Source organism: Leptonychotes weddellii, chromosome 3 (genome assembly GCF_054177405.1).
Source record: "Leptonychotes weddellii isolate Sample4059 chromosome 3, ASM5417740v2, whole genome shotgun sequence".
NCBI classification, from domain to species: Eukaryota; Metazoa; Chordata; class Mammalia; order Carnivora; family Phocidae; genus Leptonychotes; species Leptonychotes weddellii.
In genome coordinates, this window is record NC_138371.1 from 78,124,221 (window position 1) to 78,150,168 (window position 25,948).

The window sequence follows — 25,948 nt, forward strand, 5'->3', positions numbered from 1 at the left end:
GCATTTCCACATCACACCCTAATTCTTCCAAGTTGCAGTTTTAAAAATGAAGTTACCAGACTTCCAGTTCCATGTGCATTATTTGCCTTCTCCTGACTCATTTAACCGACAAACTCCTTCCAAATACAAAACCTTTTAATTTAGAATCACAGAAAATTTAAATGCGACAGAACAAATTCCTCATTTTACAGGTAAGAAAACAAGAGACCTAAAAGGTCCTGGTGCTCTTTCTACTATGTATTTTATCAAAAAAGTGCAGGTTGCAAGAAAAAAATATCCAAAATTTGTGAATTGTAAGTCCCAATAGAAAACTCCATTCCTTTAAATTTAAGTGTCAGTACAGTATCACAAAGAGAACATAGAGGCAACTACGCAACTGAAAGATGGTCACCACTGCTATCGCTTTGCTTTGTGCTTTTTAATTCCTCAATGTGACTCTCTTCATTTAAGTGTGGACAAGCAACTGAATACCCAAAATGCATCTTAAGTGTGTGGAGGAGTCAGAACCAAAAGGACAGACAAAATGTAGGTAAAGGAAAGCGTGAGCCTGCCCAGGGGGAAATTAGGACGCGTAGGCGAAGCAGATGTAGCCGAAAGAGGCGCGAGCTGCAGAGCAGGTACAGGTGGCAGGATAGGGGCCAGGAACCCGCGGGGGCCCGGAGGCTCCAGCAGGGCAGAGAGAGGAACGGAGACAGGGAGGAGGAACCGGCAGGAAAACTGCAGGAGGAAGCCGAGGCCCATCTAGTGCTCAGCGAAGACCTTTCAGAAGAAAGGAGAAGGCGCCAATGCGAGCTTAGAACAAGACTAGAGGGTTAGAGAGAGTACAAAAAAGCTGAAGAGGCAGAGAGCGGTGCTCATGAGAGATGGAAAAGGCGCGCAGGGAGCTGAGGAGTGAAGCGAAGCCCTCGGGCAGTGGGCAGGTGAGAAGAGGAGCGGGGCCCGTGAACTGAGGCGGCCCGGTGAGCCCGTGCGGGATCCGCCGCTGAGTCAGGGACCCCGCGGCCTCGCCGTCCAGACCGCGTAGGGGGCGGAGTCTTAGGCGCGTGGGCGGGCCAAAGGGCGGGGCCTGCTCCTGACGCGCCTGAAGGCCGCAGCGGCCGCAGGCCGGGAGGGGCGGCGGCGGCGGCGGCGGCGGCGGTGGGGGAGGGGCACGGCGTCAGCGCGTCGCCGGCTGGGCCGCGCCGGTGGCCAGGAGGGAGAGACAAGGAGGAGGAGGAGGAGGAGGAGGTGAGTAGGCTCCGGGCTGGAGAGCCGCGCGGGCCGGCGGGGAGGCGGGGAACGCGGCCCCTCCCCTTCCCTCCCCGTCGCCCGCCTCGCGGGGCCGCGCGGCGCGGAGTTCCCAGAGGGGCAGCGGCGGCGGCGGCGGCGGCGGCGCCGGCGGCGCCGGGCGCTGGGGGTAGGGGGGGCGGAGCTGAGGGCCGCGCGGGTGGTGCGCTCTTTGAGCGCAGGCGCTGCGCTCCTAGCGCGCCGGCAGTCTCGCGCGCGGAGCCGGGCACACCGGCTGCTGCGTTTTAGTCCTGTAGGCTGGCCATTTTCTGATTTAATTTTTTTGACTTCTGCTCTTCGTGCGTGGCAGCTTCCAGCGGCCCGGCGCGCCGCCGCCTCTTCGTGCGGCAGGCGAGGGGCGTGTGGGGGCTCGTTACTCTCGCGCGGGGAGAAGGGAGGCCGGCTTCCCGGGGTTGGCCAGAGTAGGCGGAGGGGCCTCCCTGCCGACCATGGGACTGCCAGGCCGGGTCCCTTGCGACACGCGCCTCCAGGCTTTCCTGAGGGAAACCTTTGCGCCTGTCCCCGTTATCGCTCTCACTTTCCTGCCCTTTCCAGCCCCTCTGTCTCTCGGTCAGCTGAAACGAAAGACCTCACTCGCCCCTTACCCATCCCTCCTGTGAGGATCGGGCATATACTTATTTTGATCGTGATCCGGGCTAACTGTTCAGGTGGAAAGCTTCTCTTAATTTAAGTCTTGTAAGTCTAGCCATATACTCTGCAGCGAAGTTGCAGTACTCAACAATTTAACCTTTGGGCCTGAGGGAGTTCTTTTTTTTTTTTCTCTCTCTCGTTCTCTCAAATACAACTTTTAGAGTCTTCTGAGAACTGTACTGCATTAGATTATCTTTGAGATAATTCTTAAGTCAGCGCCTTGAGGCAGGGTGATGGGAGGTTCAAAGAGAAGGGTTTACACTTTTTCCTCCACCTGTATCACCGTATGAAATGGAAAACGTTGAGTTGACGGTGATTTTCCACAAGAGGTGGGTTTCACAATGCAGCCCCCGAGTGCTGTGGCTCACCTTCGTTGGTTGGTCCTACTCCTGAAGTTGATTTTAAAGCTCAGTGTAGTGGTCAGGTAAAGGGGCTGGTAAAAAGAAGTTCAGAATAATTCAGTAGAGCCATTTTACTGCATTCTGTTAACCTGTTTAACCTTAAGCTAAAGCATGGCAGGAGTTTCATGTAGAAACCCACATACCCACCAAGTGCTATATTGAATTTTAACTAGTGCATCCCAGGTCTGATAGGAGTAGATTCTCCTTAGCTCTCACTTTCTTATATATTTTCCTTAGGATCTTGTATTTAATGAAACAGTTTTAGTATTGAGAGTTGGAGGAGTACCTTTTGAATCATGCAACTTTCTTTGACAAACTTGTAAACTGAATAGGTAAAATCTGAACCATGATACTGAGATAAAAATAGGAAACTGAATTTTTAGCATTATCAATTTGAGAAGTTAAGGTGGCTTCTTTTCTCCTGTTTTGAAACCCTGTTGACATTTTAATCTTACCTACCACAGAAGTACAGAAATTTCTTTTTGTAAGGGACTTTCACAGTTAAATCCAACTCCATTATTTTACAGGGAGAAATTAATCAAAGAAAGTTTCTTGAAGATCTTTAACAGGAGTTGAATAGAACTAGTTGACTTAATTAACTGAACACTTAAGTATATAATTCATACCTCCCCAATGAATATTCTGTACCACAATTTGTTTTGTTATTTTTAAAAAAGCCTAGTAATTACTAAATTTTCTTTTTTCTTTTTCTTGTTTTGAGTATATGCCTTAGTTTGTGATTTGGACCCATTAGATACAAATGATACAAATTATTTATGGTTAGGACATGTTACATTCTATCAGTTGAAAGCAGTACTTTACAGTTTGTTTGAAATTAGTAATTATTTTCACTTCAAGAATGTTCATATTCTTGATTGAGATAGTCTGTTTCGATTCCAGGAGATTGGCATTTCAAAAGTCTATATATTTAAGACTGTGGTGTATATAACCATGATATTAATGAGGAAGAAAAGTGCTATACACATGTAGTAACTGAATTCCGGTATCCCCGGCCAGCATCACTTTTCTTAGTGGGCCTCAAATGCAGAAGTCCTGAACTTCTTGCTGGGGTGGGATGAATTCTTTGCATCTTACACACCACAATGTTTAGGCATTTGGTAAATACTTTTTGGCTTCTATGCACTTTGCCTGGTGGGGGCTTCATGAAAGACCATGTCTTTTTTGTTTTGTTTTGTTTTTTTGAAAGACCACGTCTTATTCTATCTGTGTATGCCTAGTGTCAATTCTGTCTGTGGCTGCCTAGTGTCAAGTGTAGTGGATACTCTCTAAATGCTTGTGGTCATGTTGGGCTTAATCAAACTTAAGGTAGCCGAGTGACTGGAAGTCATGAATCATGATTTTGTAAACTTGAAATAATTCATTTCCGTTTATGTGTTGAATCAGATACCCTATTAGGCCTAATACCAATATCGAAAGAGGTAGCAGGTAACAAATGTTTTAGAAAAATTGGGGGAGCAAACTTAACATTCAGAATTTTACTCTTTAACATATGTTATTCTCTGTGAAATTGGGAAAAGGATCGTTATTTAAATTTTTTGATAGAACGCCTCAGTAGAGCTAAAGTAATACGAATTTTCCAGTGAAATTTTCCACTGGAGCAAAGTTTGACCACCATCAATTGAGTGACCCTCTAATTGTTACTGTAAGTCGCATTTTAAAGTTTTGGTTTCACTTTATAAGGATACATTTTTCAGCACATAGACCTTTGTAAGGATCATGACTTTTGGACACCAGACTACCTTGGCAAGCTGTCCTGAAATGATATTTTAAACAATTTTAGGCTCTATTTGATATGGCATTCTGGTGGTATGGTAAAACAAAACAAAACAAAACAACCCCAAAACCCACTGTATTTTCTTTTTCTCTTAGGCTTATCTCCTCTTTCTTTAATAGATCAGAATAGTGTGTTTTGTTTATTTAAAAAAAATTGAGGAAAATTTTCAAGCATTTCTTTTGGAAAGTACCACCACTCTACCCTTTGAATAGGTTTGGAAAATAATGTTTGAACAAATGCAGGGCCAATTCCTTAGAGTGATTCCTATTTGAATATGTAGAGTTGTATAAATAATAGCCTCCACAGGGACAACATCTTTGGACTACATGCATTTTTTTTTCTACGACTCTATAGCTGAAAACAATTGTACAGTACAGTAGGGTGGTCTTTTTAGGAAGCAGATCATTTCACAAGTATCATTTCTGGCTCTTTTGCTAGTCCCAGTCTACGAGTCCTACCCACTGCCAGTTCTATCCCTTTGACCCAGTTTTTGAATTGATTTTTAAGACTGAAAACATATTAAGACCTCCATCCCCTTCCGGAGGTGGGATCTGGAATTATTCTGGTGCCCTGAGCATTCATTGCTCACAGAAGTATGGTATCTCACCATACCATTAGCATGTATGCAGTTTGACTATGAGATTCTCATTTTTAAAGACAGTTTACTCATCAAGAGTTTTGAAATATATAGCATAAACACTGTGTGTGTGTGTGAGGTATCTAGAAAATTTGATATAGGTTTAGATGGAATTAAGATATAAATTCATTAATCAGTAAGAATTAGAGTATCTGGTCCTTTCCCCTGACACTTTAAGGTCATACTTCAGTCAGTTAAACAGATGACTATTTTGTTTTTGAGTATTTATTTATAAAAGTAACCAGAGAAGCAGTTCCACAGCCTTTCTTTAGTAAGTGTTAAATAGTCCATAGAGTTGATAATGTTTTCCTGTGTTGTTTCTTTTTGTATTCCAGATCCCTTGTGAACCTGAAACCTTGTCTTAAGCCTGCTTATGAACTCTAACCACTTGGTCATCTGACTCTCTTTGTCGTCCCCTCTGCCCCTCAGGGAGTTGGGACCTGTTCTTGTCCACAGGTGGATGGTTGGGGCTCTATTTCAACCGAGGCAGATCTTGCAGAGCCAAGATACTGTGATACTGCCTCCGGGACTTGCACTTACTGGATTGACCCCTTACATACTGAGGATAGGCTATCTGAGAGCTGGGCTCTTTGGCTGTTATGATTTGAGCTCACACTGAGGCTCCACTTTTCATTTGCATCAGGCTCTAGAACATCCTAGACTTCATTCAGTCATTACTTAGATCCCTTTCCTGATGACTACATAGCTGTTGGATTCTTTGCCTTCTTAGCTGAGTCATGTAATGGGTGATTTTTGTCCCCCATTTTCAGTGGTAGCTAATTATTTTCAAGTGTTTGATTCTCTACCCAGGTCTTCTCTCAGTTTTGAGCTTTCATTTGACCAAGTGGCTGTTGCACTTTCCCATAGCACACTTGTTCATTATTTGTGTTTCCTTCTAGACTGTGTGTACCCCGAGTGTTGAGACCGCATCTGTGCTGTTCTGGGTGGTGTCCTTGGCACTCAGTATAGTGCCTGGCACATAGCAGGTGGTAAATAAATATTAATTAATACAAAATTCATCTTAACAGTGAGTCTGTTATCAGTATGGGAAATCAGTGTTCATTTGGAAATTTAGATTTCATATAAGAAATTTAGACATTTCATCACCATCATTAGTACTAAGGTCTGTGTATTGTAAGTTATAAGCAAGTCCATGTGAAAAATAGCTTCATCAGTCATCTGGGAGGGCATTTATTTCAGAAGAAAAGGTATAATTTTCACCATGTATTTTTAGGTATTGCACATTTCAGTTTTTCTTGAGTTTGATTACCATGAGTATAATAATATTTCTTACACATTGAAGTTTTATGGCACTATAAAGAAGTGAATTTAATTGCCCTCTTTTTGTTCATTAGTAATTATATACTAAAGAGTAAATTCTCATTAAAAGGCCCTTAAATGCCTGCTCATAAAAAAGAGAGACCGCTTTGATTTTGTTGTCCATACAATCCTAGTTATTGTTTTGAGGGTAGTCATCAAACTCTTTAGTAGTCTAAACCTTTAATTTGGTTTCAGAACAGTAGTCAGTCATGTGTTGAATACCCAAATTACCGTGTCTTTAAAAAGTAATGCAAACACTCTGTATTAACAAGGTAATGACCATAACTTTTCCTGTAGAATTTCTTGTGCTAATTTTTTAAAGAGGACTTATTGAACTAAATTTCCTGTGAAGGCCAAAATCTTACACTTTTAATGATAGTGGAGTAGATGTGTCTGTGTAGAGAGGAGGGGATGGTATTTCTTGTAGTGGTATTTTTAAGTGGACAGTTTACTAATTATGTTGAGGTAACATTTTACAACTCTAAAAGGAAAACTTCAATTATCTGAATGAAATGAGGTACATGAAGTTAATTCAGATAAATGGGGGACTCCTTAGTGTAAATGATGCATGTCAAGAGACATGACCTCAATCTTGATTTTTTTTTTTTCTTCTATATATCTGTCAGCTGCTTTTACATTGCTAGATTGTGATTCTTTTTCTGTGATGGGAGGAGGTAAAATTTGCTCTGTAGTTTTTTTGTTTTTTTCCTTGGCCACAAAGGGAATCCAGAATGTGGTATTCTGTGACAAGTATATTGCTCATCTCTCGCCTGTGCTGCCCTGCCCTTTTAGGTGGTATACCACAGCCTTCCATTTTGTCACCTTCTTGTCAAATGTCAGATGTGTGTGTGGATTCCTTGAGAATACAATTTGTTTGAAATTAAAGCCACACTCCTCTGTCCAATCACAAGATGTTTATACTTCCTAAAAGTTGAGTTACCTCAAGTTACGATGAATTGACCTGGGTAAACCTTGATGCCTTCCCTGTCCCCTTAGGGTTTAATATTAAGCAGTATCTTATGATGTAGGACCTTAAAATAGCAACAAGCACTGGGGCATAACCCCTGGCTTTTATGGATCCTTACTTGAAATGAAAATGTTGCTGACTGATTAGAGTTTAGGAAAGCTTTAAGAAACTGATTTCTTTTGTCATTTACTACATTTTCAGCATTCCTGGGCTCCTGGCATCTGAAAGCTGTTCTGTAAAGAGTAGTCTGTGTAGCTGTGATGACATTTTCTTCTAGGCATTGTTTTGTTTTTAGACAGAGGTAGGGTTGGGTGCCTGGGTGGCTCAGTTGGTTAAGCGACTGCCTTCAGCTCAGGTCATGATCCCGGAGTCCTGGGAACGAGTTCCACATCGGGCTTCCCCTGCTCTGCAGGGAGCCTGCTTCTCCCTCTGCCTCTGCCTGCCACTCCCTGTGCTTGTGTGTGCGCTCTCTCTCTGTGTCAAATAAATAAATAAATGAAATCTTAAAAAAAAAAAAATAAACAGAGGTAGGGTTATCTCAGCTATAGAGATGTGTGCTGACATCTATGTAAAGTGAATTTTTCTTCTTTTTTTCCCACATTACCTGTCGATGTTTTACCTAAAGCACCTGAGAATGTGTCTCTTTATTTTCAGCATGTATCATCTTCCTTTTTGTCTCTTGGTCTTTGAGATACAAGATGATTCATATCTTGATTGCCTTGGGTAAAGTGGATATGATATGATATCAGCAAGCTCTGTATCCAGACCTTGTGAGCAATTCCTAGGTCATTGCCTGAGACCTTCTTAAATACATACAGGCAGTGTGATTGAAGAGTTTAGGCTTCAGGGTCAGTCCAAACTGATTCTGACCCTGTCCCATTTATGAACAGCATGCCTTTGGGGGGAAGTTAGTTACTGTTCTGGGTTTCAGCTTCCTTAGAATAATCTTAGCTGGACTGATTTGTTGTCCTATGCAGGTAAGTGTTTAGTAAGTTAGTGAACTATCTACCTAGATCATGGGCTATTTTAAAAGAAAGTAGGTTTTGTTCTATTTGAAGACAGAGATAATCAAATTAGTAAAAAATTTTACAAATAGAGGTCTTGCTCATTTGAGTTTAAAACTATGTAAGACTTGGAACGATTGAATTTTTTATATACACAGGGTATACTCATATGTGACAGAGAGAGGCAAAATATGTAGCATACTTGTTGGATTAAGACAGACTTGGATGATCAAGCACTTGGATAACCTTGGGCAGGGAACTTGCCCTTACTGACTCAGTTTTCTTCTGTAAAGTAGGTAATAAAAGTGTCAAGAATAATAAAGGGTGAAAAAGGATAGTAGGTTGTTGTAAAGACTTAAGAGATGACGTATACAAAATACTTAGTAATGCCTGAATCCATAAATACTGATAGTTGTTATTGTGACCTCAGACAAATGACTTCCCCTCTCTCTACCTCAGGTGTCCTCCTTGGTAGCATGAATATTATCAGAGAACTAATAGAGTTGTTATGAGGATTTAATGAGATAATACATGTAAGTGCTCATTATGTGTTAATTGGTATTGTTACATTATTAATGCAGTTTCAGAATGAATTGGACCAATTTTGAGTTAAAATGAAAGAATTTGTACAGATATTTAATATAATTCTTTTTTTTAAAGAATATAATTCTTATGTTGGGGGATATTTATTAAGGATTTGGAGACGGCAACTTACCATTTATAGCTTTCAGTTCTCAAATTATGATGTGCAGACCCATAAGCGTCACAAGAGCCTTTAAAGGGATCCATGAGGTTAAAACTATTTTCATAGTAATACTTTTTGCTGTTTCCACTGCTTTGATGTTTGCCTTGCTGATACTAAAGCAATGGTGGGTAAAACGGTGGACATCTTAGTATGTATTAAATGGCAAGGGCACCAAAGTTTATTAGTAATCATTGTATTCTTTACTACCTTTCTTTTCCAGTAAAAAACAAAACAGGGGCGCCTGGGTGGCTGAGTCTTTAAGTGTCTGTCTTTGGCTCAGGTCATGTGGGATCAAGCCCCACATTGGGCTCCCTGCTCAGTGGGAAGCCTGCTTCTCCCTCTCCCACTCCCCCTGCTTGTGTTCCCTCTCTTGCTGTGTCAATCTCTGTCAAATAAATAAATAAAATCTTTAAAAACAAACAAAACAGGAAAGCCAGTTTCACTGAAGAATGTCATTGATGAAGCAGTAAAAATAATTTTATTAAATCTTGATCCTTGAGTATACTTTAATATTCTTTGTGATGAGGTAGGAAGTATGCAAAAAACATTTCTGCTGTATATGCAGAGTACATTGGTTGACTCAAGGAAAACCCTTCTGTGATTTTTTGAGTTGCAAGCTGAATTAGTCATATTTTGCATGAAGCATCATTTTTACTTACAATAATGACTACCAAACTATGATTGTTTAGACTTAGATATTTGGCAGTCGTTTTCTTGAAAATGAACAAAGTGAGCCTGTCACTTCGGGGAAAACAACTGATAATATTTGTTGCCAATGATAAAATTTGAGCTTTCAAGTGAAAATTAAAATTTTGGAAAACTTGTGTCACCTGCTGTGCCCTTGACAGCTTCCCAATACTTAAAGATTTTTCTGATGAGATGGGTGGTGATGTTAATGAATGTGAGTTTTTGCTATGGTATTAATTAATTATGTAAAAATTTGGAATATAAACATAATGCAAGAAACCGATATTTTCAAAGTGATCAGTGTTACAAAATTATGGATAAAAGGCCCTTATAAAAAAAGCAAGTAACATAATACAAAGAGTTCATGTGATAATAGGTTCCATATAATAGATAACCATTAAACTCCTACTTGTCAAGTTTTAGTGTAGTATCAAAGAAGAATGTTCACAATTATCTGAAAAGGCAATTAATATTAACATATGATTCCTTTTTTCTATTACAGTCAAAATAACATATCACAACAGATTGAATAAAGAAGCAGATACAAGAATTCATCTATTAAATTAGACATGCAAGAAATTTTTTTTTAGGAAAGTACTTTTTCATAAAATATGTTATTTGTCATATTAAACATGTCATAAAATTTTAAAATGAATTAATGTTTACACTTTCTCATTTAATTTCTAATACAGTAAATATTGATAATTATAACTCACATTAACAAAAACTCTTGAGAGTTCTCAATATTCGAGGACACAGAGGAGTCTTGATACTAAAAAGTGTGAACTCTCTCCTCAAGGGAAGGAGACTAGGTTCGTCAAATGAGCAAAATTCTAAAGTTTTTAGTCTTTTGATTATTCCTTTGGAATATGGACTACATACCTCTACTTTTTTTTTCCTGGTAGTAAGGGTATGTTACTGGACTCTGTCATTCCCCAAGTGGGAACAGGGTTCCTGTATGTATTGTTGAAGAAGATTTTCATTTTTATTTAAGATTGATACTACATATATGGTTGCTACTCAGAATTGAGATTTGGCTAATGGTCATTTCAGTCAGTCTCTTCATTTTTGATGCTACTCATTTGTTTGTGTTAGAGCTATTCATGCAGTTTTCAGAGTTGTTCACCATGGCAGTCTATTTCAGGGTTGTAGTGAAAATCACTTTGCTGAAAATAGATTGCCATTTTCTCTGAAGTCTTTACGTGAGGCTAATCTGTTCTATTATAAAGTCTTCCTGACATTTCGTAGCTATTTTTTAGTACAGTCAGTCTACAACTTATGAATGTGTTTGTGAATTGTTTGCAACAATACAATATGAATTACAGATGGGTTCTATAGTACCATTAATAGTATGGGCATAGCCTCATCGTCGACTATTGACATGTTTCTTTGGGGAATTATATTCTCAGTGCTGGAAATCTAGCCGGATGCATTTCTCCACTGTAGTCAGTGGCAAGAAACCCTCCTTTTCCCCTTACAATAGAACTGGGGTTGTTAAAGCTTTGATAGAAGCAAGACAGACTTCTGAGGCACTGCTCAAGAAACACAGGTATTTTGAGCACTCCAAGTGGGTAAAGGGTGATGGGTAGTACTCTCAGATGAAGCAGGTATAGAAACTTTGGGCCAACTAGGCAATGACGAAGGGAAAAAGGGGAAGGGATCTTGTGACTGCTGCTTGGGGTGGATATATTCCCTTTTGGGGCAGTTGCTAAAAAATAAGAGATGCCTTAACATGGGTATTTCTAGGGTGGGAAATCCATCTATATAGAGGTTTGTCTTGTGCTCTTATGTTTGGTTATTGTATGAACTGAGCTCAAGAAACAGAATGATGGGCTAGTTGGGAAGATTAAACTCATGGGTTTGTAGGCCAGAGGTTTGAATGTAAAAGGAAATCAGTAAACTCCAGGAGGAGTTCATGATCAGGAGGAGTAGTGGAGGTCGGGAGAATGTTGGAGTATGCAGACTGTCCACAGGGCCTGAACAAATTCATGTTACAGTGTGCTTGTTAGAGCAGGGGTAGAACTAGCTATCAGCCAGCACAGTGACTGCTGTGACTCAGTCTATTACCCTAGGATCTCTAGTGGGAAATAGAGAATTTTAAGACTGGTATTAGTGCAGGAAGCCTGTTATGGAGAATGGTTAACATAAAGCAGAAATCCAGAACCAGGAGAACTTAGGGATACAGAAGAGGCCAGCGTTGGAGAGGTATTTGATTTGAAACTGAGCTTCTTGTCTTCTTCTGCCCAAGGGCAATATTGACTCCTTGGATTGAGGCAAGGCTGAGCCAAAGTGGAAAGCAAAGTAACTATAGCTGTCTACACTGGAATGACAGACGTACCCAGAAATATTTGTTAAACAAATGTATGAAAGTAAGGCAAGGGAACAACTGGGTCATTGCACTTCAGGTTCTTAATGCAACAGACACTAGGTGTCCTGTTAACCTACCTACTTGGTATCCTCTAGGTCAGGGGTTGGCAAACATTTTTTTTTTTTTAAAGCACTAGAGAGTAAAGATACTCCTTTTTATGGGTCATATAGTCAATGTTGCACCTACTTAAGTCTGCCATTATAGCATGAAAGCAGACATAGAGAAATTCATAAATGAGTGAGTAGCTATGGTTCCAATAAAATTTATGGAGACTGAAATTTGAATTTCATATAATTTCACATGTCACAAAGTATTAATCTTTTTTAAAAAAACTTTTTTCAACCATTTAAAAATATAAAATCTGTTCTTAGATCATGGCTGTACAAGAATAGGAAGTGGGCTGAATTTTGGGTCATGGGCTCTAGTTTGCTGACCCCTATTTTAGTCAAATAAATCACTGTCAGTCATAATGCTGAAAGCTTAGCATTACTGAAATAGATATTCTCTAGGACAATGCTGTTGGTGACACTGTCTTGTTTTATAGGTGACACTGATGATAAAAATCGTTCAAGAATTTAGATGTGACATCTGCAGCAGGTTCAAATCTCTCAGCTATAAGACAAACTGGATACTTCGTAAAGATTTTCATCTGTTATGCACAGAGCCAAAATCCTTTACTGAAATTGTCTGGGCGAGCAGCCTGCTGGGTCCAGTGATGCACTAGTAGACAAAGAAGTTGAAAGAGAAGGATGGCATATTCTTTGGATGACTGGCAGATTGTGACACCAAAATGGCATCAAGCCCTACTATGATTCCAAGGACTTCATGATTAAACAAAAATTGATTTTTTTTTTCTTGCTGGGAGGGGGTAGTTGAAGTAAATTTGATCTTTACTTGGGGAATGTGTAATGTATTATCATTCCATAATGATACATGGTAATTGCTTTGGTAATCAAACTTTAAAGGTTTTGTCTGTTTATGAAACTTACGTAGTTACCACCTTTTAGTATTGGATTCTCTTACTTTAAGGGAACTACGGTAAAGAAAAACATGTTTAAACTAAAAAAATTAACCTAAAAAGGTTAATTTAAAGACTTACCATTTTTACGGGAAAGTTTTTACTTTGGGGGATTTTTGAAATTTCGCTCCCCCACAGCATATATAAAATATGTTTCTGGGGTGCCTGGGTGGTTCAGTTGGTTAAGCGTCTGACTCTTGATTTCAGCTCAGGGCATGATCTCAAGGTTATGAGATTGAGCCCTTTGTTGGGCTCACACTACACTTGAAGCCTGCTTAAGATTCTCTCCTACTCCCTCTCTTCCTCTCAAAAAAAAAATAAGTTTCTATTTGCAAAAAGGTACTGTACACAGAATTTTCTAAGAAAACATCCTTTTGAGTAGGCTCTTGAACTCAACAGTAGAAAATCACACTATACAACTAAGTGCACAGAACAGTTGAATTAAAAAATTAGTATCTTTAGACCTGTTAACTAAATTCACTTAAAATGATTTAGTGAGCGGGTGTGAATTGAAAATAAACCTGTATTTTCTAGAACCACTGAATCACAAGAAAACTGGAACATCAAAGTATTCTCTGAACCAAATCAATATTTTATTTGGTTAGAGCCCCTGCTTTTGGTATATATCATTTATTCCAGTTGTAGAGGATTTGAAAGCAGTTCTGGGAAATGAAGTGGGTGGATTCTCAATGTTGAATCCCTTTTTTTTTTTTTTTTTTCCAGTGAATCTTCAACATTTTTTTAATCTTAGCTTTCAACAAAAACTCTGGCATCCCAGGATATAAAACTTAGATTACATTTTATATAGTTCATGCCGCTCATCTACAAACAGAAAAAGATTCCCTCATGACTTACCTTGAAAGCTGTTCAGGGCATATACTCTTTTATTCAAGGCATATACTATTCAATTTGTCTGTGTGCCTCTGCCACTGCTGTCAGGGCGCAGTGCAACTAACCTAGCCATCCTGCTAGGAAGAAGATCTGTGGGTTGCTGCGTAGTGGAAGTTACATCTAATTTACAAGTCAGATTAGAGATCAGAATCATACGATAGCTTTATGTGGAATTGATTTCATTTCATGGTTTTTAAGCTATGTTTTTCATTGAAAGCAGTGTCTATAACTGAAAGGTGTGGTGTAGCATTTGAATGCCTTAAACTCTTGAATCTGGAATGAAAGGAATATTCTTATAGACGTTCAGATCCTAGAACTCAGGGATTTTGAAATAAAATGTTCTTGTCATTCATTTATTGTGCCATAATTAAACTGCCCTGTGGATTTTATTTGGGTTAATATGATTAATATTTGGAAAACTTTGCCATTTTCAAATATGAGGCACTTTAGGAAAGACAGTTTTGTATGTGTCTGTGTTTAAATAAATCAGCAAACAGCTTTTTACCTATAAGTAAGATTATATTTAATAAAAATTAGTGGGTTTAACATTGATAACCTATTCCAGTCAGGAATTCCACTGTGGTCTTCTGGAAACCTATCAGGGGGAGGGAAAAATAAAAGAACACTTTATAAATAGCAATTTTGTTTTCCTGAATCAAACTTTTTTCAAAATATATGGAAGAATGCCTAACTATAGCTTGATAGGTTGCTGTTACTCTTTAATTCACCTGTTCTTACTGAAATTGAGAAAACATATCATAAAAGTATAAAAAAAGTAGTTCATTGCAGAAAGGGTAGTGCAGTTGGAATTGAGAATATAGGGGCAAAGAAAAAAATTTGTGTTTATCTTTTAGATTGAGTCAGTAATTCATTTGAGTGTAATCAGGAGAAGAAAATCCAGGTGTTTAAAACTAGCTTTGTATCAGTGGTTAAAATGATGTCTAGTTTTATTTTCCCCCAATACCCATGTGATAAGTTCTCATGAATTGATTTCTGAGGTAACAAAACATTGGGATTTAGAGCGTTTTGAGAATTCATCAATTACATTATTTTGTCCACTGGTTGTTTTCCATAGGACCTGTTCATTTATGATATTTACAGGACATGAGGAAGACTGTGATTCTGGCTTTCATGGACTTCAAAAAAGACTGAGGAAAGATTAATGCCAAGTTAGGATGTAGTAGGCATACATTACTCTATTAATTTTAGTAGAGCAGTGATTGTTTAGGTGGATCCTTCCCCTGTTGCCTTGGTCCCTAACTTCATAATCCACTGGCTAAAGCTGCTTTTCATTAAGGCAAGTGAGAGGCAATTTTATGAATGGAGAAAGGCTATTCTAGACATTGGGAAACTAGTGGAATGTAAAGGGAGAATGAGATCGTAAATATGATTGTGACAAGATTATAGATGAGCACTCTGTTTTTGGATTGACAAGGGTGCTAGAGGAAGGGTATCAGTAGAACAGAGTGGTTTATTATGTACTATTTATTGAAAGCCTCCTGTTTAGTAGGTCTCGACTAAGATACTTTGCATCAGTTTTAATTCTTTCCACGACCTTGGAAGCAAGTGCAATTATCCCAGTTTCCTGATGAGGAAAGGTACTAAGGGGTATACCCAAGGTCTTAGAAGTAAAGGTAGAGTCCCACATTATGTTTCATATTGTATAAAGGCCTTTTCTCTCTAGTCATTGTCTGATAAATGAAGTAAGTATTCCAAAAAAAAAAAAAAAAAAAAAGTAATCTGAAAGGCCAGCATATAGTATGGGAAGATTTTAGGATTAATGGCTTTTAACATAAATGACTTCATGTTGGTGTTGTAGACAGGTGTTGGAGCCTCCTTGGAAAGCAGTGAGACAGTACATTTGCAAATATTGTATCTGGACTCTAGAACTCCTTCAACTAATGGGTTACCTTTGGTATTAGTTAATATAGTATTGTATAGCTGTGTTTTCAAATTTAAGTGATACCCTGATACAAAATCTATATATGAAAGGCCGGTGATAATGAGTTGCCACAGTAACTTAAATATATCATAAGCTAGATTGGATTAACTTCAAATAGAATGTGTACAAAAGTGCTTGAAAGAGGGTAGGTTTAAGCAGTCTGATACAGTCTAGGGTGACTACCAAACAATTTGGGGTGTGGGAAAAACAGTAGAAAAGAGTCATGAAGCCCATTAAAATGAGCACCATAGGTGTTATTAGGCTTTACAAGTAGACCTAGACAGCCCATAACCAAACATCATTTTCTTGGAAAGGACACATTCAATCACTTGGTTAGGAACAGTGCCTTAGCAGCAGTATTTTTAAATGTAAAAGACAAACAACTGTGGTAGGGTGTTGGAGTCAAATGATCCAACTGTTTTTTCAGGTATAGGGTGAAATGATAAGGAATCTTTGCCTTTGTCATTCATTGGTAATTTAGGAGGAGTGAAGTTAAAAAAAAAAAACAACACAGCCAAGGTGGTCAGCATGGTCACAGCATGGTCAAGTAGCTTATATATGAGTACTTTTAGCATCTCCATGAAGAATGTGGTATTGAGACAGGAAAAAATGGTTGAAATTATTGAACTCTCAAAATGTTAGAATGCAAAATAATTATTTTAATTGCTTGAAAATACAGGGGAAAAAGTAGGAAACAAATCCCACAAAGGGTAAGAATTAAGGAGGGCTATTCAAGGGTGAAGTGGTTGTATGATATTCCTAGATAGAGTTTTTACTCTAAAAAAGGAGAAAAATTGGCACGAGAGATCAGGAAAAGTGATTTAGAAGTAGATGTTACTGAATTAGGGAAATAAGCTCCTCAAAAATTCTTAATAGGCAGAGAAAATATTGGATAAGTGGGGAAAGAGTGATCTTTAACATGAAGTTGCATTCATATTTTATAGTAGTCAAAAGTGATCACCTGTTTTTAGGTCATGACCTCCCTAGAAAAGACATGCTGATTACTCTCATTCTGTGAAAGCTTATGGATGTTTCTATAGGCTAAAATTAGATATGTACCTTGTGACAGTGGGTAAACACTTTGGACTTGGATTTGGGTTTTAGAATCTGATTTAGGCTGTAAGTTTGTTATTACTAATACATTTTCAACATTCACTAAGAGGTTACACTTTACATTAGCTGGCTATCCTTGGCATTGTCCAGAAGTAAGATATCAGATGTGATTTAAATCAACTTTATTGGGTATAATTTGTATACAAAAATATACTCATTTTTAAGTGTATAGTTAATGAATTTTGACATGTGTATCTACTCATATAACTACCCTCCGCATTCGAGATATAGAACATTTTAAATCCCCCAAAACTGCCCTTATGCTTCTTTCAATCAGTCCTTCCCTATCCTCCCTGAAGAACTAGTGTTCTGATTTCTATTTTCCTTAGATTAGGTTACTTGTTCTTGAAATTTACACAGAGTCATAGAGTATATACTGTTTTGTGTCTGGCTTCTTTTCTTCAACATAGTAGTTTGGAGATTTATCCAAATGTTATGTGTATTAGTGGTTCATTCTGTTTTGCTGCTGAATAATGTTCTGTTTTACCACAATTTGTTTATCCATTGTTTTGTTAATAGACATATGATTTTTTTTTTCTTTCTTGTTTTTGGCTATTTTGAGTAAAGCTGCTATAAACAGGATTCTTCTATGAGTCTTTGGTGGACAATATGTTTTAATTTCTTTTGATTAAATACCTAAGAGTGGAATTGTTCTGTCATAGGACTGGTTTATGTTTTAACTTTAGAAGTATATATATAACTTTATATGTATAACTTTTCCAAACTCAGACCATTCTCAGCATGTATTTTTAGTTCATATCTGTAAATCCCTATACTTTGTATTAGTTATGGATACTGGTTTGTACTAAATGGTTTCTGTAACCAGAGAGCTTTCGGGAGTATTCTTCATGTAATAATTGAAATCTAGTAAATAGTTTTATGATATATTTATTTTTTTTAAAAATCATAAGTTAGAGTGCATCATAAGTTATAGTGTATCTAACATTGACTTAAATATGTAATTATCAACTTGGTTTGTTGTGCAGAATTTTAAATTTTCATTTCTTTTGTAGGTAGCATATGTTTGAATTTTAAAGTTTGCACTCTCCATTTTATGTAGTGGCTCTTCGTTAAATATATATATATAATTAAATGAGATGTTCGGCATACAAATAATATACTAATCTACTGAGGTAAAATTTGTTTGACCAAATGAGGAATCTCTTTCTTTCCTTTTTCTTGATATATTTTGTCAATAGCACCCTCCTTTTTTGGTAAATCCTTGTTTCACATTGGTTGCTTAAAATGAAGGGTTCCTTTTATTAGGTAAGCAGTAACTGTAATGTAGGGGAATTGCACCTTGGATAATAGGATGATGACCAGGACTTGTTTGTTTCAGGATTTTAGCTCAAGCTCCAAAGCTGAAAATAAAGGTTAACAACTATCCTTGCCTTCTAAGGAGGGATATGGGACTTAGTAAGAAAGAATGGAAGTGCAGCATCCACTTACCATATATAACAGAAATTAGAAAAGAGGGGAGTATTAAAAAGTGTCGTTCAGATGAAGAATTGTTAATGTATTGGAGTTAGTTCTGTGACCTTTCCCTGTTTTTCCCTAAAAGGACCTTTTGTTCCCAGCCCAGAATTTGAGTGTGTCTGCCAGAAGTGTAGATTGGTATTTAACATCTTGTCTGGATGTTTAATGAGCTACAGAATCTTGGGTCTTTTACTGCAGTGGCATCTTCCAGAGAGTTATTGAGGGAGTATGACATATGTCTTCTAGAGTTTGGGGCATTCCTGAATATAGACTTGTTTCTGGAGGGGAGGAGGATAACTGGAACCAGTGAGATGGCATGTTGAGTGAGAGGGTAGTAATGCAAAGAGCTGACATTTGTCTATCTGGTATGGTAAGAAAGCATGAGGGTTTTTTTTTTTTTTTTTTGGACCAAGTGCACACCCTGGGATGTTACCAGGTTAGAGTTATCTTGGTGGTTGCTAGCAGGGAGAGCTTCCCGTATAAGGGGACTGTGGGTAGGATAGTAAAAAGTCAGCCTTAGAATGCACCCCCGTGCCAAGATGCTCAGGGTGGAGGGGCCAGCCTCCTATGCTTGCTGTAACTTATAGCTTAAATGCTGCTGTGAAGACCTGAAATGTACTGTCTAAACGGGGCGCTTTTGAGAAAGAGAGAAGGTATTATCAATAATTACGCAAGGATTACAGATCATCCTGCTTCATGGCCATCCAGTAAACCCCCATGGATGTAGGCACACAGGGCATTTGTCCCCTTCTGCCTTTCCTAGAAAGTTGAGGGAGGAAGTGGAGAAAATTGAAAGAGCCAGGAAAAATACTGAAAAAAAGGTGGATTATGTTCTTTCTCTTGGCTGGCCTGGGGTTGGGGTGGGGTTGTATGGATACTCTTTGATTAATATATGAAATTGAAGATTTAAATTGGACTACATTATATGTTGCAATATTAGAAAGTGATTGAGAAGCAGTAGGATTTATCTGGGACATTATGGAGAGATGGGGAAGTGAGATCTGGAGGAGTATGTTTAAAGTGATGAAAGGAAATTAAAGCATATATCCCATTAAGTTCTATATATTTGATCATTTTCTTAGTTTAATAGTTAATAGTTAATAAGCTAAACAAACCTTCAGTGAGTACCTACAATATGATACGTTAGGTATTTTGTTAAGCATTTTAGGGAAGGCAAAGATGGCTAAGATTTTTTGCCCTGAGGGATCTTCTGCTTTAGTGTATAGAGCTAAGTAATCCATGGTGGAATCACTAGTTGCTCTAGACATGTAAGTGGCAATGTTCTGGGAATGTGGAAAGAACTGAATACTGCTCCAGTTCAGGTCAGGCTTTGTGGTCCGGGCTGAATTTGGCCTGGGACTTGAAGGAGGAGAAGGGGATCAGCTGGGAAGAAAGGCATTCTAGCATGAGGTAATAATCAAGACATGGAATTGGAAATGAACAGACACCTAGAAAGAAATAATGCTCATTCCACACTGAAAAATTTACACTTTAAAAAATGGTTTCAAGCACTAGTTAAGCATGCTTGCCCATGTTATAATTCTGGTTGACGTTTGGTATTCTTTTATGTGTCATTTTTTTATTTCCTTAGTAATGTACAAAATGGTGTCTATCTTTTTGAGATACAATGTAAAAATGTTACTCACTTTAGAACCTAGATGGTTATAAGCATCTAAAACCAAACTTCTAAATCTAATCACAAAGTCTCTTTCCTTGATTTAAAACAGTAAAATGTAGAGAAGATGATGATTTTTACGTGGGATCTTAAGAAGCATTTGGCAGTGCAATTAGTTTCATAACAAGTGATTGTTTTTTAAAGCCTTCCCAGAATAAGAATGAGTATCTTGATGCTGGTGTCACTTTTAAATAGCTATAGTTCCAGGAATGTGTCTGTTCACGTTGTTATCTTAAATACACACCTTATCTGTCCATATTGCTGTACTTCAGATGTGAAAGTAAAAATAAAGGTGTGAAGTGCCTAGCAGACTTGTATGGATTTATGTAAATCAGAAAACATACAAACAATCCATTAGTGCTGAGGCCTTAATGTATTAAATTCAAGTATGGACTATTTCCTGAAAATCTTGCACACACACACAGACACACAGACACACACACCTCATACCCAGTGATTTACTTTGCAAAAAAAAAAAAATAATAATAATGAAAATCTTTAATTTATAAGAGGTTTTTTTCCTCTGAACTGCTGACACACATCCAATTGTGATACCTCCATATGGATATTTAAAGGTATTTAAATAGAAAATGCTCAAAACTCAACTGATCTTTTTACTCAAACTTGTTTCATTTTTAGTCTTCCCCATCTTAGTAAATGACATGTTTATCCCTGTTACTTAGACCAAAAACCTTGGAGTCCTCCCTGTCTCTTCTGTCTTCATATCCATACCTCATTTGTCAGTAGTTCATATTGCTTTCCCATCAAAATACATATAGCATCTGAATCTTACCATGTCTCAGTACCTCCACTATCATCTGGTTCAAGTCATTATCATCTCTTACTTGGATTATTTTAATACCTCCTGACTGTTCTCTCAGTTTCCTCTTAAAATCTTCAACCCATAATCCAGCACTTCAGTCTAGTCTCAGTGCAGTAGCCAAAATAATAATGGTTAAAACATAAGTCAAATCCTATCATTCTTCAATTAAAAACTCCAGTAGTCTCCTTTCTTACTCAGTGTAAGAGCTAAAGCCTTTGTAGTAGCTTATGAGTCTCTACATGACACTGCCCCATCTGCAACTTCATCTTTTGACTGTATTGTTTAGTGCTCTCTATTTACACCTGACACCATGTTGTTCCTTGAATAGCTGGCTTCAGAGTCTTTGCACTTTTCCCTCTTTCTGGAATGCTCTTCCCCCAGATAACCTCTTAGCTTTTTTTCCTAATCTTTCTTGGATCTTTACTGAAATGTTACATTCCTAGTGAGACCTTTGACCATCGTATTTAAAATGTCTCCCATCCCCCAGTTGCTTTATTTTTATGGTTAGCACTTTCCTAGTCTATCTTATTGTCTATTACTTTTACTTTTTTATGGTCAGTATTTCCTGTTAGGATGAAAGCTTGATGAGGGCAGTGGATTCAGTCTTGTTTTACTACTGTATCACCACACTAGGAATCATTCCTGGCGCATAGTTGGTATTTAACATATAATTGATTGAGACAGTAAGAGACTTACTTTATAGGGGTTAAACCTGACTAAAACTAGATGTGCCCTTTACTGGCATCTTTGGTTAATGATGCTATTCCCAAATGTCTAAATGCTACTTCTTTTAAATTTTTAAATCAAATGTATTTGGGGTATAATTTACATATAATAAAAGGCAATTATTTTAAATGTACAGGTCAATGAGTTTTGACAAACATACCCGTAACTACTATGATAAGGTAAAGAACATTTCTGTCATCTCATAAGAGTTCCCACGTATCCCTTTACAGTCATTTCTCCCTCCTTTGTCGTCATTTCCGGACAACTGTTTGATTTGATTTTTGTCACTATGAAGTAGTTCTGCCTGCTCCAGGGTTTCACATAAATAGAATCACATGTTATGCATTCTTTTCAGCATGAGATTTTTGAAGCTTATTACTATGTTATTGTATACCTTAGTAGTTCCTTTTCACTGCAGAGTAGTTGCATTGTGAAAATATGCCACAGCTGACCTGTACATGGACATTGGGGGTGTTTCAAGTTTTTGCCTATAAGAAATGACACTACCATGAATGTTCATGTGCAAGTATTTGTGTACATATGCTTTTATTCTTCTGGATTAAGTAACCCAGGAGTAGAATTCTAGTGTTATGTGGTAAAGTGTGTGTTTAACTTTGTAAGAAACTGCCAAACTGTTTTCTAGGTGATTGCACCATATTCCCCAGCAGGATATGAAAGTGCTAATTGCCCCACATTCTGGCCAGCACTTGATATCATTCTAGCCTTCTTTTAAGTTCAGATATTCTCCTAAGTGAGTAGTTTTATCTCATTGTGGTTTTAATTTGCATTTCTCTGATTACTAGTGATGTTGATCTTTTTATTTACTTATTGGCCATTTATCTTTTGTGAAGTGTCTGTTCAGATCTTTTGCCTATTTAAAAAAAATTGGGATTGTTGTTGTTTAGTTATAAAAGTTTTTAACATATCTAGAACAAGTCTTTTGTCAGATATATTTTCTCCTGGTTTGTAGATTGTTCTTTTCTTTCACTGATAATTTCTTTTGAAGAGCCGAAGTAAATTAAATTTTGAATGGCTCTAGTTTATCAATATTTTCTTTTTTTGATCTGTGCTTTTTCCTGTTTCCTTTCCTTTCCTCCTCCTTTTTCCACCCCCCCGCCTAAAAATCTTTAGTTAACTCCAGGTTGTGAAAATTTTCTTCTGTGTTTTCTTCTTCTTCTTTTTAAAGATTTTATTTATTTATCTGAGAGAGAGAATGGGAGACAGAGAGCATGAGAGGGGGAGGATCAGAGGGAGAAGCAGACCCCCTGCCGAGCAGGGAGCCCGATGTGGGACTCGATCCCGGGACTCCAGGATCATGACCTGAGCTGAAGGCAGTCGCTTAACCAACTGAGCCACCCAGGCGCCCCAACCTGTGTTTTCTTCTAAAAGTTTTACAGTTTTAGCTTTTACATTAGGTCTCTGGTCCATTTGGAGTTAATTTTTGTGTAGAGTGTGAGGTAAGGATCAAGGTTCATTCTTTTCCATATCTAGTTGTTCAGGGACCATTTGTTAAAAAACTGTCTTTTCTCCTTTGAGTTATCTTGAAAACTTTTGTTAAAAATCAAGTAATTATATAAAATGTATGGATCTTTTCCTAGACTCTTAAACTGATCTATATATCTATCATGCCAACACAACAGTGTTTTAAACTGTCTTGAAATCAATGGTGTAAATTCTTTAACTCTGTTCTTTTTTTGAAATTGTTTGGGTCCTCTAAGTTCTTTCCATTTCTATCTGAGTATAGAATTAGTTTGTAGATTTATACAAAACACCTCTAGGAATTTTGATTGGCATTGCATTAAATGGATCAATTTTGGGAGGATGAATTTCTAAACAGTACTGAGTTATTTCAACCCACAGACATGGTATATTTTCACCTTTTTACTTATTCTTTAATTTCTCTCAGCAGTGTTTTATAGTGTTTATTGTTCTAGTCTTTGATGTCTTTTGTTAAATTTATCCTAAGTGAATAGGATATGAATTATATTTTTGGATGCTATTGAAAATGCAGTTAAAGTAAATTTTGCAGTTGGTCATTGTTAGCATATAGAAATACAGTTGATTTTTATATGTTGAATATGTATCCTGGTACCTTATTAATTCATTAATTTTTCTGACTTTTGTGTGTGATTTCCTCAGGATACTCTTTGTAAATGATTGCATTAATTACAAATAAAGAGAGTTTTGTAACTTTCTTTCCAATCTTTATGTCTTTTCTTTCTTTTTTAATGCACTGACTAGGACTTACAGTGCAGTGTTAAATAGAAGCGGTGAGAGTAAGCATCTTCACCTTGTTCCTGGACATAGAAAGCATTTAGACTTTCACTGTTATGTATGATGTTAACTGCAAATTTCTTTATAGAGCAGGTAGAGCAAATTCCCTTTTATTTTTAGTATGCCGAGAGCTTTTATTATAAATGAATGTTAAATTTTGTCATATGATTTTTTTCTGTATCTATAGAAAGAATCATTTGGTTTTTCTTTTTAAATTTATTAATTTGATAAATTGCATTGATTGGATTTTAGATCCTTAATCAGCCTTTGCATTTGAAAGCCCCATTTGGTTATGATGCATTATCCTTTAATATCGTGCTTAATTTGATTTGTAATATTTTTTAATGATTTGAAAATCTTTGTTTATGAGGGATATAATTTTTTTGGGAGGGAGTATTATGGACTGAATATTTGTGTCTCCTCAAAACTTATGTGTTGAAGCCCTAACTCCCAACGTGAAGGTATTTGGAGGTGGGACCTTTGGAAGGCAGTTAAGTTTGGAGGAGGTCATGTGGGTGAGGCCCCCCATAATGTAAGGATTAGTGTCCTTATAAGAAGAGGAAGAGACCAGAGCTTGCTTGCTCACTCTCCCTACCACATGAGGACATGTGAGGACACAGCGGGAAGGCATCTTTCTATAAGCCAGGAAGGGGGTCCTCACTGGGAAACCAACTTGGCCAGCACCTTGAACTTGGAATTCCTTGCCTGCAAAACTTTGAGAAATAAATTCCTATTGTTGAGCCACTCATTTTGTGGTATTTTATGGCAGCTCAAGCTGATGGGACAGTGTAATGTTTTTGTTAGATTTCGGTATCAAGGTAATGGTCATCTCATTAGAAAAATCATTTGAAAAATCCAGCAACCTTTTATTAAACTCGGAATAAAAGGATATTTCCTCAGTATGATAAAAGGCATCTATGTAAAAACAGAGCTATGTGATGGTGAAGGAGTGAATGCTTTTCTCCAAGATCAGGAACAAGGCAAGAGTGTTGCTGTCACCAGTTCTATTCAATATTATACTAGAGGTTCTAGTCAAGACAATTAGGTAAGAAAAAGAAACACAAGCATCCAGATTGGAAAGAAGAAATAAAACTGTATTTGTAGATGACAGGATCTTTATAGAAAATTCTAAGAAATCCATTAAAATCTATTACAACTAATAAATGACCAGCAAATTGCGAGGTACAAGAGCAGTATACAGAAATCAATTGTATTTCTATATACCAACAATGGACAATATAAAAGTGAAATTAAGAAAACAATTCATTTATAATAGCAACAAAAAATCAAATAGGAGCAAATTTAACAAAAGCAGTAGAAAAATTGTCTAAAACCTACCAAAATTGTTGGAAGACCTTAAATAAATAGATGTTGCATGTTTGTGTATTAGAGGACTTAATATTGTGAAATTGGCAGTAGTCTACCAAATGATCTAGATTCAAGGCAATCTCTATCAAAATCCTAGCTGCCTTTTTTTTTTTTTAATAAAAAACTGATCCTAAAATTTATATGGAAATTCAGGGTATCTAAGAGAGTAAAAACAATTCTGTAAAAGAACAAAAATGAAGGACCTCTCCTAATTTTAAAACTTAGTGCAAAGCTATAGTTACCAAGACGGTGTGATGCTGGTATAATGAGAGACATAAAGATTGATGAAATAGAATTGAGAGTCCAGAAATAAACCCTAATGCTTATGATCAGTTGGTTTTTGACAAGAGTGCTGACATAATTTAATGGGGAAAGACTAGTCTTTTCAACAGATGGTGCTGGGACAACTGTGTATCCATTAGCAAAAGAATAAAGTTGGACTCTTTCCTTAACCGTGCATTAAAATTGATGCCAAATGGATTATAGACCTAAATGTAAGAACTAAAACTATAAAATTTAGAAGAAATTTAAGAGTCAATCTTCATGTTGTTGGATTAAGCAGACCTTTCTGAGAAAACATCACAAGCACAAGTGACAAAAGAAAAAATAGATTAATTGGACATCAGTATTGAAAACTACTTCAGAAGACACCATCAAGACAGTGAAAAGCCAGCCCACCAACTGGGAGAAAATCATATCTCTGGGAAGGGACTTGTATCCACAATATATAAAGGACTCTTACAGTTCAATAAGACATTTGTCAAAAGAGAAATGACTTAAAAATGTGCAAAATGTCTGAAT

General features: G+C 37.4%; 1 protein-coding gene across 3 annotated transcripts in view; it reads left to right on the plus strand.

Moving 5' to 3' along the window:
• The first annotated feature begins 1,135 nt into the window (after positions 1-1,135).
• Positions 1,136-25,948, plus strand: part of QTMAN (queuosine-tRNA mannosyltransferase) — a 380,429-nt gene continuing 355,616 nt past the window's right edge. Inside the window, exon 1 of one of the 3 annotated variants that reach the window (XM_081814519.1) lies at positions 1,136-1,227. The gene's annotated coding sequence lies outside the window, so the exon portion shown is untranslated. The remainder of the gene's footprint in view (positions 1,228-25,948) is intronic. The other 2 variants (XM_081814527.1, XM_081814513.1) reach the window with 2 other exon arrangements.